Below are 13,620 nucleotides of genomic sequence, written 5' to 3'. Positions count from 1 at the left end.
AGCGGAGGATCTGTGTATATACTGTTAGCGGAGGAACTGTGCATGCAGTATATACTGTGAGCGGTGGAGGTGCTGTGTATATACTGTGAGCGGAGGAGATGCTGTGTATATACTGTGAGTGGAGGAGATGCTGTGTATATACTGTGAGTGGAGGAGATGCTGTGTATATACTGTGAGTGGAGGAGATGCTGTGTATATACTGTGAGCGGAGGAGGAGCTGTGTATATACTGTGAGTGGAGGAGCTGCGAATATACTGTGAGCGGAGGAGATGCTCTGAATATACTGTGAGAGGAGGAGCTGTGTATATACTATAAGCGGAGGAGCTGCTGTGTATAGACTGTGAGCGGAGGATCTGTGTATATACTGTGATCGGAGTATCTGTGTATATACTGTGAGCGGAGGAGCTGTTTTGTATATACTGTGAGCGGAGGAGCTGCTGTGTATATACTGTGAGCGGAAGAACTGCTGTGTACTGTATATACTGTGAGCGGAAGAGCTGCTGTGTACTGTATATAGTGTGAGCGGAGGAGCTGCTGTGTACTGTATATAGTGTGAGCGGAGGAGCTGCTGTGTATATGCTGTGAGCGGAGGAGCTGCTGTGTATATACTGTGAGGGGAGGAGCTGTGTATATTGTGAGCGCAGAAGATTCTGTGTATATAATGTGAGCGGAGGAGCTGTACATACAGTATATACCATGTGCGGCTGAGATGCTGCGTATATACTGTGAGTGGAGGAGATACTGTGTATATACTGTTAGCAGAAGATCTGTATGTATACTTTGAGCGGAGGAGATGCTGTGTATACACTGTGTGGGAAGGAGCTGTGTATATACTGTGAGAGGAGGAGATGTGTATATACTTTGAGCCAAGGAAATGCTGTGTGTATACTGTGAGCCGAGGAGATGCTGTGTATATAATGTGAGTGGAGGAGATGCTGTGTATATAATGTGAGTGGAGGAGATGCTGTGTATATACTGTGAGCGGAGGAGCTGCAGTGTATATAATGCGAGCGGAGGCACTGCTGTGTATATACTGTGAGCCGAGGAGATGCTGTGTATATACTGTGAGCAGAGGAGATGCTGTGTATATACTGTGAGCAGAGGAAATGCTGTGTATATACTGTGAGCGGAGGAGATGCTTTGTATATACTATGAGCTTCTGTGTATATACTGTGAGTGGAGAAGCTGTGTATACTGTGAGCAGAGGAGCTGCTGTGTATATACTGTGAGCGGAGGAGCTGTATATATGCTGTAAGCGGAGGAGCTGTTCATGCAGTGTATGCTGTGAGCAGAGGAGCTGTGTATATAGTGTGAGCGGAGGAGATGCTGTGAATATACTGTGAGAGGAGGAGCTGTGTATATACTGTGAGCGGAGCAGCTGTGTTTATACTTTGAGCGGAGATGCTGTTCATGCAGTATATACTGTGAATAAAGGAACTGTGTATTTTCTTTGTGTATTATAGGGGAATTGTATTGTGTATTATTAGGAGTAACTGTAATGTGGCTGTAGTGGTCTAATTTATGCTGCATTGTGGCATTTGGTAGTGGTGGTGTTAGTATTATGTGATGTGGGGAGGTCTTGGCGCTTGAAGATTATATATACACGTACAGTATATATTACAGTATATAGAGTATATTATTATGGTTTTCCAGGGGTGTTTATTTGCCTTGGGGTTTGTGCCCCTGATCTTTTGAGACCCTAGCAATGGGCATGACATGGGCTGGGTCACGCTGCCTTTTTCTGCGCATGCATGGAAAATTACTACTGAACTAATCCATTTGGGAGCAACTGCCTACACCAGGGGTGGGGAACCTCCGGCCCGAGGGCCGTATGCGGCCCACGGTATCATTTCATGTGGCCCCCGGCCCCCTGCCAGAACATAATGTGAAAATGCTTATGACCCCTTCCATTATGGAAGCGGTCATTAGCATACGGGAGGCACAGGAAGGTGAGAACAGCACTGCACTGGCTGTCCTCACCTTCCCTGGTCTTCTTTCAGCCCCACACTGTGTCCTGACACATCCAGCGTCAGGACGCAGTGCACGTAGACGTGCACTATGACCTGACGCTGTGCGGTGTGAGGTGACAATATAGTGCGGCAGGAAGAAGAACAGGGAGGGTAAGTGAATCTGCCAAGAGGCAGCGCCGTACGGAGCTGGAGAGGTAAGTTTATTTGTTTATCTTAAATACAGTATCTGATCTGATGTCTGATTGGGGCTGATCTGAGGCTAAAGGAGAGTGGGGAGGGTCTGATGGGGGTCTGATCTGAGGCTTGGGAGGGTCTGATCTGAGGCTGGGGGTGTCTGATCTGAGGCTGGGGTTTGATAGGGGTCTGATCTGACACTAGGGGGGCTGATGGGGGCTGATCTGAGGCTGGGGAGGGTCTGATGGGGGCTGATCTGAGGCTAGGGAGGGTATTATGAAGGTCTGATCTGAGGCTGGGGGGTCTTATAGGGGCTGATCTGACCCTGGGGGGTCTGATGGGGGCTGATCTGAGGCTGGGAGTCTGATCCGGGTCTGGTCTGAGGCTGGGGGTCTGATGGGAGTCTGATCTGAAGCTAGGAAGGGTCTGATTGGGGTCTAATCTGAGGCTTAGAGGTCTGATGGGAGTCTGATCTGAGGCTGAGGTAGGCCTGGGGGGTCTGATAGGAGGCTGATTTCAGGCTGATGGAGGTGGGGGCAGATATTTTGCTGAGAAAGGGACAAAGGCAGGGACAGTTGCGAAGAAAGAGGCAGGGAGAGTGAAAGCTGGGTGAACCCCTCTCTGGACCCCCTGGGTTTAGCTTCCTGCCATTAATGTCAAATAAGTAATATTCTGAACTTAAAAATTAGACTGCTATGTGTGGTCAATATGGCGCCTGTATTGTATGTAATATACTGTATATATATAGTGCAGGCGCTATTTTGTGCTGCAAAAATACAGCCCTCTAGATTATTTTAATTGAAGTGCAATTTCTGTAACTTATCCCTAAGTCAATTATATGTTTGACCAAATACAGCAGTAAAATTTTTTTATTGAGAATTTTGTATGGCCCCCGAATGATGTTACAAATATCCAAATGGCCCTTGGCAGCAAAATGGTTCCCCACCGCTGGCCTACACCATACACACACACACACACCATGTTGCTGTTTCTCTTGTTTTAATGCCTATCATTGAAGAAGAAACATTTTAGCAACAAGTGTTGATTTCACATTGCATTTTTGCTTCCACCTTCTAATCTATAGCCACTCTAGTTATCTGATATTCCAATTAGCATCCCTCATATAATTAATAGTATTACAGGGAGTGCAGAATTATTAGGCAAGTTGTATTTTTGAGGATTAATTTTATTATTGAACAACAACCATGTTCTCAATGAACCCAAAAACTCATTAATATCAAAGCTGAATATTTTTGGAAGTAGTTTTTAGTTTGTTTTTAGTTTTAGCTATTTTAGGGGGATATCTGTGTGTGCAGGTGACTATTACTGTGCATAATTATTAGGCAACTTAACAAAAAACAAATATATACCCATTTCAATTATTTATTTTTACCAGTGAAACCAATATAACATCTCAACATTCACAAATATACATTTCTGACATTCAAAAACAAAACAAAAACAAATCAGTGACCAATATAGCCACATTTCTTTGCAAGGACACTCAAAAGCCTGCCATCCATGGATTCTGTCAGTGTTTTGATCTGTTCACCATCAACATTGCGTGCAGCAGCAACCACAGCCTCCCAGACACTGCTCAGAGAGGTGTACTGTTTTTCCTCCTTGTAAATCTCACATTTGATGATGGACCACAGGTTCTCAATGGGGTTCAGATCAGGTGAACAAGGAGGCCATGTCATTAGATTTTCTTCTTTTATACCCTTTCTTGCCAGCCACGCTGTGGAGTACTTGGACGCGTGTGATGGAGCATTGTCCTGCATGAAAATCATGTTTTTCTTGAAGGATGCAGACTTCTTCCTGTACCACTGCTTGAAGAAGTTGTCTTCCAGAAACTGGCAGTAGGACTGGGAGTTTAGCTTGACTCCATCCTCAACCCGAAAAGGCCCCACAAGCTCATCTTTGATGATACCAGCCCAAACCAGTACTCCACCTCCACCTTGCTGGCGTCTGAGTCGGACTGGAGCTCTCTGCCCTTTACCAATCCAGCCACGGGCCCATCCATCTGGCCCATCAAGACTCACTCTCATTTCATCAGTCCATAAAACCTTAGAAAAATCAGTCTTGAGATATTTCTTGGCCCAGTCTTGACGTTTCAGCTTGTGTGTCTTGTTCAGTGGTGGTCATCTTTCAGCCTTTCTTACCTTGGCCATGTCTCTGAGTATTGCACACCTTGTGCTTTTGGGCACCCCAGTGATGTTGCAGCTCTGAAATATGGCCAAACTGGTGGCAAGTGGCATCTTGGCAGCTGCACGCTTGACTTTTCTCAGTTCATGGGCAGTTATTTTGCGCCTTGGTTTTTCCACACGCTTCTTGCGACCCTGTTGACTATTTTGAATGAAACGCTTGATTGTTCGATGATCACGCTTCAGAAGCTTTGCAATTTTAAGAGTGCTGCATCCCTCTGCAAGATATCTCACTATTTTTGACTTTTCTGAGCCTGTCAAGTCCTTCTTTTGACCCATTTTGCCAAAGGAAAGGAAGTTGCCTAATAATTATGCACACCTAATATAGGGTGTTGATGTCATTAGACCACACCCCTTCTCATTACAGAGATGCACATCACCTAATATGCTTAATTGGTAGTAGGCTTTCGAGCCTATACAGCTTGGAGTAAGACAACATGCATAAAGAGGATGATGTGGTCAAAATACTCATTTGCCTAATAATTCTGCACTCCCTGTATATATTTAGTGATCTTTAGGCCTATTTACTATAGTGTATTTGTAATCTACATTTTTGAGCCTCAGCTTCACTTCAGAGCAGTGTCAGTAATCACCTAGCAATAGCAGCTGAGCTACCCTGACATGCACATTGCCAATTATTTCAAAGTACATGTATACTTTTTTTCCCCGGCGCCTCCACAACGGCACTCACAGGAGGGTGTCCCCGCCCCCAGGACAGGAAACAACGTAGAAACTGAAGATTTAAATGGCCTCCTCCCCCTTACCTAATCAGTCGTTGTTTCCTGTCCTCGGGAATACGCGTGGAAGCCTCTCCTGGAGTGCCGGGAAAACTTTTTGCAGAGATCGCCCAGCCTTGTCTCCTTCCGGGGGGTCCTTCCCCACGTTCATGTGGGAGGGCTGGATCAGGGATCGGGGTCCCTGGGGACGCTTGGCCTCCCTTACCCGTTCCTGGGAGTAAGCCCTGCTTGCAGGCTTCCCCGGGCGCACGCGGCAGTTTCTCTAGATGAACTATCGCGGGATCCGGGTTGTGATGTCATCAGGCGAGATTCTCCTTGGGCAAGAGAATCTCGCAAGTGGGCAGAGCTTCTGGCGGCGCTGCGTTCAAATTCATTAGGGATATATTCAGGGAGACATGGAGACCGCCAAGAAGCCTGTGGATCCCTCTGCCTCAGCCCGGTAAGCCCTCTCCCTGAGGAGAGATATGGTCACTGTCTGCATTTTTTTCCTTTTGCTTCACTAACAGGGTGCTTTAATATTTTACTTATCTACCACCGGTGATGGGTCTTGGCCTCCTTAAAAGTGCTGGCCCTATTGAGTGTAACCCTTCTTGATTTTAGGCCAGAGAGACCTCGATCCCAAAGCCGACCTGTGGAGACTTAATGCGTAAAAAAAATGCGCCATATGCAGGAAGGCCCTCTCCTCTAATTCTAAAAAACCGCTGTGCCCCAAATGCACAGAGAAGATTGTTACTGATGAATCCCCGTCCTTCCTCGAAACTATGAGTTCCATGATAAAAGAGGAAGTTAGTGCTGCCATCGACTCAAGAATGCCTCTATCTCCAAGGCCATCTACCTCGCAGAGATCCCTGTCCTCTGATACGGCCTTTGACTTAGACGAAGGGGAATTATTCTCCTCCTCTGACTCCTCCTCCTCCTCTGATGACTCGGGGAAACCTCTATTTCTGCCAGAGGAGACAGGCGAGCTCTTAAAAATTGTTAGAGCAATCATGAATATTTCAGGAGAATGGAAGGATCTGGAAAAAAGATCGGCCATCACCAACTCCTTTAAGCGTAAATACCCCTTCTCAGAGTCTGATTCAAGCTTGTGGGATAAGACCCCTAAGGTGGATGCTCCGGTGGCCCGAATCTCAAAGAGAACCTCGCTGTCCTTTGAGGATACCGGTCTCCTTAGAGATCCTATGGATAAGAAATGTGAAAGCCTGTTGAAAAAATCTTGGGAAACGAGTACGGCCCCTTTCACACGGGTGAGTTGAACGCATTGCACCCGCACTGAATCCTGACGTATTAATTTCTATGGGGCTGTGCACACGAGCGGTGATTTTCACTCATCACTTGTGCGTTGCGTGAAAATCGCAGCATGCTCCTCTTTGTGCGTTTTTCACGTAACCCAGGCCCCATAGAAATGAATGGGGTTGCGTGAAAATCGCAAGCATCCGCAGGCAAGTGCGGATGCGGTGCGATTATCACGCACGGTTGCTAGGTGACGATCGGGATGGGGACCCGATCATTATTATTTTCCCTTATAACATGGTTAATACAGAATGCATAGTAAAATAGGTCTGGAGGGGTTAATTTTTTTTTTAAAATAATTAAACTCACCTTAATCCACTTGCTCGCGCAGCCCGGCTTCTCTTATGTCTTCTTTTTTGCTGTGTGCAGGAAAAGGACCTGTTGTGAAGTCACTCCGGTCATCACATGGTCCGTCACATGATCTTTTACCATGGTGATGGACATGGTCAGGGGACACGGGCTTAAAAAATCGTTTATGCTCTATCCCAGGGATGGGAAAACTGCGGCTCTCCAGCTGTTGTAAAACTTCAACTCCCAGAATGCCCAGTCTGCCTACAGCTATCAGCCTACAGCAGGGCATGATGGGATTTGTAGTTTTGCAACAGCTGGAGAGCCACAGTTTGCCCATCCCTGCTCTATCCCATGTGAAGGTGACAGATTATTTCTCTCCACCCTGGACGAAATCTTGGATAAGGCTGCGGATAAGAAGAAAGGGTCTCCAACGGAAAATTGCTACTTCCAGCAAAGACGTTCCTTTCAGAACCAAAAAAGATCCAAGATGGACCCTAAGAAAAAGGAAGGTTTAAAGAGGTGGAAGCCTTTTAAAGGTAGGGGTAGAGGTTTTCTTTTCAACCCCAAGAACTCCTCAACCTTAAAGCAATGACGCCAGATGCCAGGTAGGAGGAAGACTGAGGCATTTCGCTACCATCTGGAAAGATTTAGGAGGTTCCCCATTAGTGGTAGACACCTTAAGACAAGGCCTAAGGTTGGAATTTCATTCCTTCCCTCCGGACCGCTTCCTAATCAACAAGAAGCTACCTCAAAAAGAAAAACAATCCTGCCTGGAATTAGAGATTTTATCTCAAGTTCAGAAGAACTCAATAGATTTCAATAAATAACAGGTCGGCACTACCTTTTCAAAGTTTGCGGTGCACGTGTCAGTGGAATGGCGTCCAATCAAACATGTAGTAAGAAGACCGGCACTTCGCAGAATTTTCAACCAAGATGCGATTTATTGGTTACATATTATTCTTGACTGAAACGCGTCACTATGGAAGAATAATATGTGACCAATAAATCGCATCTTGGTTGAAAATTCTGCAAAGTGCCGGTCTTCTTACTACATAGTTCAGAAGAACGTGATTCGTCCGGTCCCGAAGGAGGAGCAAGGCAAAGGCTTCTATTCTCCAGTCTTCTTAATCCAAAAGCCAAACAGGTCATACCGTCTAATAATAAATTTAAAGGGTCTAAACAGATCCTTCAAGATAGAATCAATAAAGTCCACAATAAACATTCTACCACAAGATTGCTTCATGGCGACCATAGATCTGTAGGACGCCTATTATCACGTTCCAATTTCCATCAGCCATCAGAATTTCCTCAGAATTGTCATCTTCCTAAAAGATCAACACTTTCATTTTCAGTTTGCAGCCCTCCCATTCGGGGTCTCTTCAGCCCCAAGGGTAGTCTCGAAAATAATGGCAGAAGTCACCAAATTCCTCCACCTAAAAGGCATACAAATCGTACCATATCTCGATGATTTCCTGATAGCCTCACCATCTGTGGAAATCCTCCAGTCCCACCTGGAAGAAGTCCAGAATTGTTTCTCCACTCTAGGCTGGATTATAAATTTCAAAAAATCTGACTTGATTCCGGAACAAAGGAAGACCTTCCTGGGAGTCCTTTTAGATTCCCATCTATTAATGTCTTTTCTTCCTCAGGGGAAACAAGACGATCTGCTCCTAAAGATTTTCCAGTTTTGCAGCGGGAATATATCATCGATACGGAACATCATGACCATCCTGGGACGGCACCGCCTTTGCCCTGGAAAAACGGGTGATCATTCCAAGGTCAGTAAAAAAATCCTTGATGTGGTGGAAAATTCGAAAGCAAGGCGACAAGGAGACCAGATGATTGTGACTACGGATGCCAGCAGTACAGGTTGGGGGGTGGGGGGTCATGCAGACGGAAAAGTGGTCCAGTGCTATTGGGTAGTGATGAGCGTCAGGGGTCATATTCAAATTCGCGATATTTCGTGAATATTTTGTAGAATATTTGCCGAAAATTCGCAAATTCGAAAATTCGCGATTTTTTTTTTACTCAAAAAATCGGAAAGGTAATGATTGTGTAATATGCGAATTTTCAGAATTCGAATTATCGGATTCAAATTTTTTATTGCGAATTTTTCAACTTACAACTATTAGACAAAGAAGATTATATCACTATATTAGCTAAATTGCTCTATTTGATTTTTTTCGAATATTCTCTATATTGCTATATCTTCGTTTTTTTGAATATTCGTAATATTCTAAAACAAGAATATATAGCAATATAGCGAATATTCAAAAAAAACTAATATAGAGCAAAATTCGCAAACACTACTACTCCTAAAGTCAAGTATATTGCAGCCTTCTTATTGGCCCACAAGCTAGAAGCAGTGAGGGATCATGTGTACTGATAAAAAAAAAATTAAAAAAATCTGAAAAAATTTGAATATTCGAAATTTCGAATATATATAACTATATTCGAAATTTTTGCGAATTTTCGAAGTACCTATATTCGCGAAAAAAAAATCGAAATTCGAATATTTGTGATCAACACTACTATTGGGGAGCAGATTTGGAACATGCCTCCTCAAATCTAAGAGAACTCTCGGCTGTTTACAACGTAATTGTCTCCCTTCACACCCCCTCATCACCAAAAAGTATAAGGATTTTTTCAGACAGCACTACAGCAGTTGCATATTTGAACAAACAGGGGGGAGCCAGAAGTCGCTCCCAAGCGGCAGTAGCCACAAAGATCTTCTGTTGGGCAGAAAAGAACCTCACTTCTCTAACAGCTATACATGTCAGAGGAGAAGACAATACGTTGGCCGACTTCCTCCGTCGTCAATTATGCCTCAGGTGGGGGACACCAGAATTAGACCTGTTCGCCACAAGGGTCAACAAACGGACCAATCAATTTTGCTCCCTCTCCCAGGGGGATCATCCACTTTGGGTAGATGCCCTGTCTTGACCGTGACCCAGGTGTCTTCTTTACGTCTTCCCTCCCTTCAGTCTGATCTCCAAAGCGCTGATGAAAGTGGAGGAGGAGGGGGCCAAGGTGATCTTCAAAGCCCCCTACTGGCCAAGAAGATCGTGGTTCCCCCTACTACTCAGGCTTTCCGCAGGAACCTTTTGGACTCTACCATCCATGCCGGATCTTCTACACCAGGGGCCAATACATCATCCGAGTGTCAATCATCTAAGCCTGACGGGGCCCTTAAGAGAAAAGATCTCTCAGATGCAGTAATTACCACTCTCCTGCTCAGTAGGAAGCCTATAACATCAAGAATATACCTGAGGACCTGGAATGCTTTTCTGTCCTTCTCGGGTAACATGATCTCCCTGGGGATTCCTCAAATGTTACAATTTCTTCAGGCAGGACTTGATAAGGGCCTAAGACCGTCAACACTCAAGGTACAGGTTTCGGCCTTAAATGCATTCTTGGACATTAAATTGTCAGAATCCCCATTGGTCAGGCGCTTTCTAAAAGGTGTTATGAGAAGTGTCCCCATATCTCGTCCTACTGTTGCGCCCTGGGATCTCAACCTGGGATCTCAACCTGGTTCTTTCGGTTCTAATGTATCCTCCGTTTGAACCAGTTGACGAAATCCCTCTGAGACTACTCATGCTCAAGACAGTGTTTCTTACGACAATAACAACTGCCAGAAGAATCGGTGAAATGCAGGCTTTTTCCTGCAGGTCTCCATATTTAGTGCTACCTTATTAACACTACCACCTTCAGACGTTCTGACCAGTTGTTTATCCAGTTCCAATGCCCCAACAAAGGTTGTGCGGCGAGTAAGCCAACTATAGCCAGATGGATTAAAAGTATGATCAAATCGGCCTATTTACAGAAGAATCTTTAACCTCCCGAGGGTATTAGAGGTCATTCCACCAGAGCAGTATCCTCCTCATGGGCCGAAGCTGCATCAGTCTCGTTGGATCACATTTGCAGAGCAGCCACATGGGCCAGCACTATGACTTTCTTTAACCATTACAGGTTGAACGTTTATAGAAACCAGGACTTGTCCTTTGGTCGCTGAGTATTTCAGCTGCAGTCCCTCTCTAAGCATATTTACTCTGTCAATCCTCCTGTGAGTGCCGTTGTGGAATCGCCGGGGAAAAGAGATAATTGCTCTTACCAGTAATTGGTTTTTCTAATAGCCTCCACAACAGCACTGGGATTTTCCCATCCTGTTATATTTTTTCGTTGATTATTACTTCATCCGAAGTCGAGCTCTGTACAGTATTAGAATGTATTGGCTCTGATGAGACTTCGCCGAACCCGAGTTTGGGAAATGTTTTTTTACAGTACAAATTAATTTATGAAGTTATCGCGTAAAGTCTCGCGAGACTTCGCGAAGCAGTAAGTTCGGCTCATCTGAGCCAATACATTCTAATATTGTATGGCTCTCCAGCTCATTACAGTATTAGAGCAAAGTTTTATGTGATTCGCTCATCCCTAGTCAGAACCAACAGCCAGACCATAGCTGCAGTTCAGTTAGCAGACAGAAAAGCCATATTTACAAGACTTCAATAAACAATTGATACTCAAGAACTTGACATATCATTATTAAAGGGGTTATCCGGGATCAAACTTATTTTTTTAAAAACATCTTACTTACCTTTAGTAGCCAAGTCTATGTTCCCAAGGTGGTTTGAGGTATCTTTTACACTGGAGCATGGCTCCTACAGCCCTGAACACATTGTTTACATATCTGTTTATCTGTTCCTTCACTTCCTGCCGCACTGCATTGTGGGTCCCAGTGCAGGGCGGCATCTGCTGATTTCTCCTGTCTAACATCATGTCCCTGCACCCGCCCCCTCATACATATTCATGCATCCTGCACAGCCTCCACTCCTCCTTCGATCCGCCCCCTCATACATATTCATCCTCCTGGCTTATATTCCTCCCCCATATGTACGCCCATAAACTTCTCCTTGCTCTATCTCTGGCATCTGTCATGTGATCAGTGTTTGCAGAGCTTAGAGACAATCGGACACCTTCACACTGTAAGGGGCACGCTCCCACATGTATCCATAAACATACCGGACACAGTCACACTGTAAGGGGCACGCTCCCACATGCATCCATAAACATACCGGACACAGTCACACTGTAAGGGGCACACTCCCATCTATATACACTGCTCAAAAAAATAAAGGGAACACAAAAATAACACATCCTAGATCTGAATTAATTAAATATTCTTCTGAAATACTTTGTTCTTTACATAGTTGAATGTGCTGACAACAAAATCACACAAAAATAAAAAAATGGAAATCAAATTTTTCAACCCATGGAGGTCTGGATTTGGAGTCACCCTCAAAATTAAAGTGGAAAAACACACTACAGGCTGATCCAACTTTGATGTAATGTCCTTAAAACAAGTCAAAATTAGGCTCAGTAGTGTGTGTGGCCTCCACGTGCCTGTATGACCTCCCTACAACGCCTGTGCATGCTTCTGATGAGATGGCGGACGGTCTCCTGAGGGATCTCCTCCCAGACCTAGACTAAAGCATCTGCCAACTCCTGGACAGTCTGTGGTGCAACGTGACGTTGGTGGATAGAGCGAGACATGATGTCCCAGATGTGCTCAATTGGATTCAGGTCTGGGGAAAGGGCGGGCCAGTCCATAGCATCAATGCCTTCGTCTTGCAGGAACTGCTGACACACTCCAGCCACATGAGGTCTAGCATTATCTTGCATTAGGAGGAACCCAGGGCCAACCGCACCAGCATATGGTCTCACAAGGGGTCTGAGGATCTCATCTCGGTACCTAATGGCAGTCAGGGTACCTCTGGCGAGCACATGGAGGGCTGTGCGGCCCTCCAAAGAAATGCCACCCCACACCATTACTGACCCAATGCCAAACCAGTCATGCTGGAGGATGTTGCAGTCGGCAGAACGTTCTCCACGGCATCTCAAGACTGTCACGTCTATCACATGTGCTCAGTGTGAACCTGCTTTCATCTGTGAAGGGCACAGGGCGCCAGTGGCGAATTTGCCAATCTTGGTGTTCTCTGGCAAATGACAAACGTCCTGCACGGTGTTGGGCTGTAAGCACAACCCCCACCTGTGGAGGTCGGGCCCTCATATCACCCTCATGGAGTCTGTTTCTGACCGTTTGAGCAGACACATGCACATCTGTGGCATGCTGGAGGTCATTTTGCAGGGCTCTGGCAGTGCTCCTCCTGTTCCTCCTTGCACAAAGGCGGAGGTAGCGGTCCTGCTGCTGGGTTGTTGCCCTCCTATGGCCTCCTCCACGTCTCCTGATGTACTGGCCTGTCTCCTGGTAGCGCCTCCATGCTCTGGACACTACGCTGACAGACACAGCAAACCTTCTTGCCACAGCTCGCATTGATGTGCCATCCTGGATAAGCTGCAGTACCTGAGCCACTTGTCTGGGTTGTAGACTCCGTCTCATGCTACCACTAGAGTGAAAGCACCGCCAGCATTCAAAAGTGACCAAAACATCAGCCAGGAAGCATAGGAACTGAGAAGTGGTCTGTGATCACCACCTGCAGAACCACTCCTTTATTGGGGGTGTCTTGCTAATTGCCTATAATTTCCACCAGTTGTCTATCCCATTTGCACAACAGCATGTGAAATTGATTGTCACTCAGTGTTGCTTCCTAAGTGGACAGTTTGATTTCACAGAAGTGTGATTGACTTGGAGTTACATTGTGTTGTTTAAGTGTTCCCTTTATTTTTTTGAGCAGTGTATATATATATATATATATATATATATATTTTATTTTTATTTTTTCAAGGTAAACCTTATATACTGACCTGGCAATCAGTTAAAACCGATGTATAAGGCTACTTTCACACTTGCGGCAGGACGGATCCGACAGGCTGTTCACCCTGTCAGATCCGTCCTTCCGCTATTTCGCCGTGCCGCCGGACCGCCGCTCCTTCCCCATTGACTATAATGGGGACGGGGCAGAGCTCCGGCGCAGTACGGCAGTTCGCGGT

This window comes from Bufo bufo, chromosome 7, assembly GCF_905171765.1.
Source record: "Bufo bufo chromosome 7, aBufBuf1.1, whole genome shotgun sequence".
NCBI lineage: Eukaryota > Metazoa > Chordata > Amphibia > Anura > Bufonidae > Bufo > Bufo bufo.
This window is presented reverse-complemented; position numbering follows the sequence as displayed.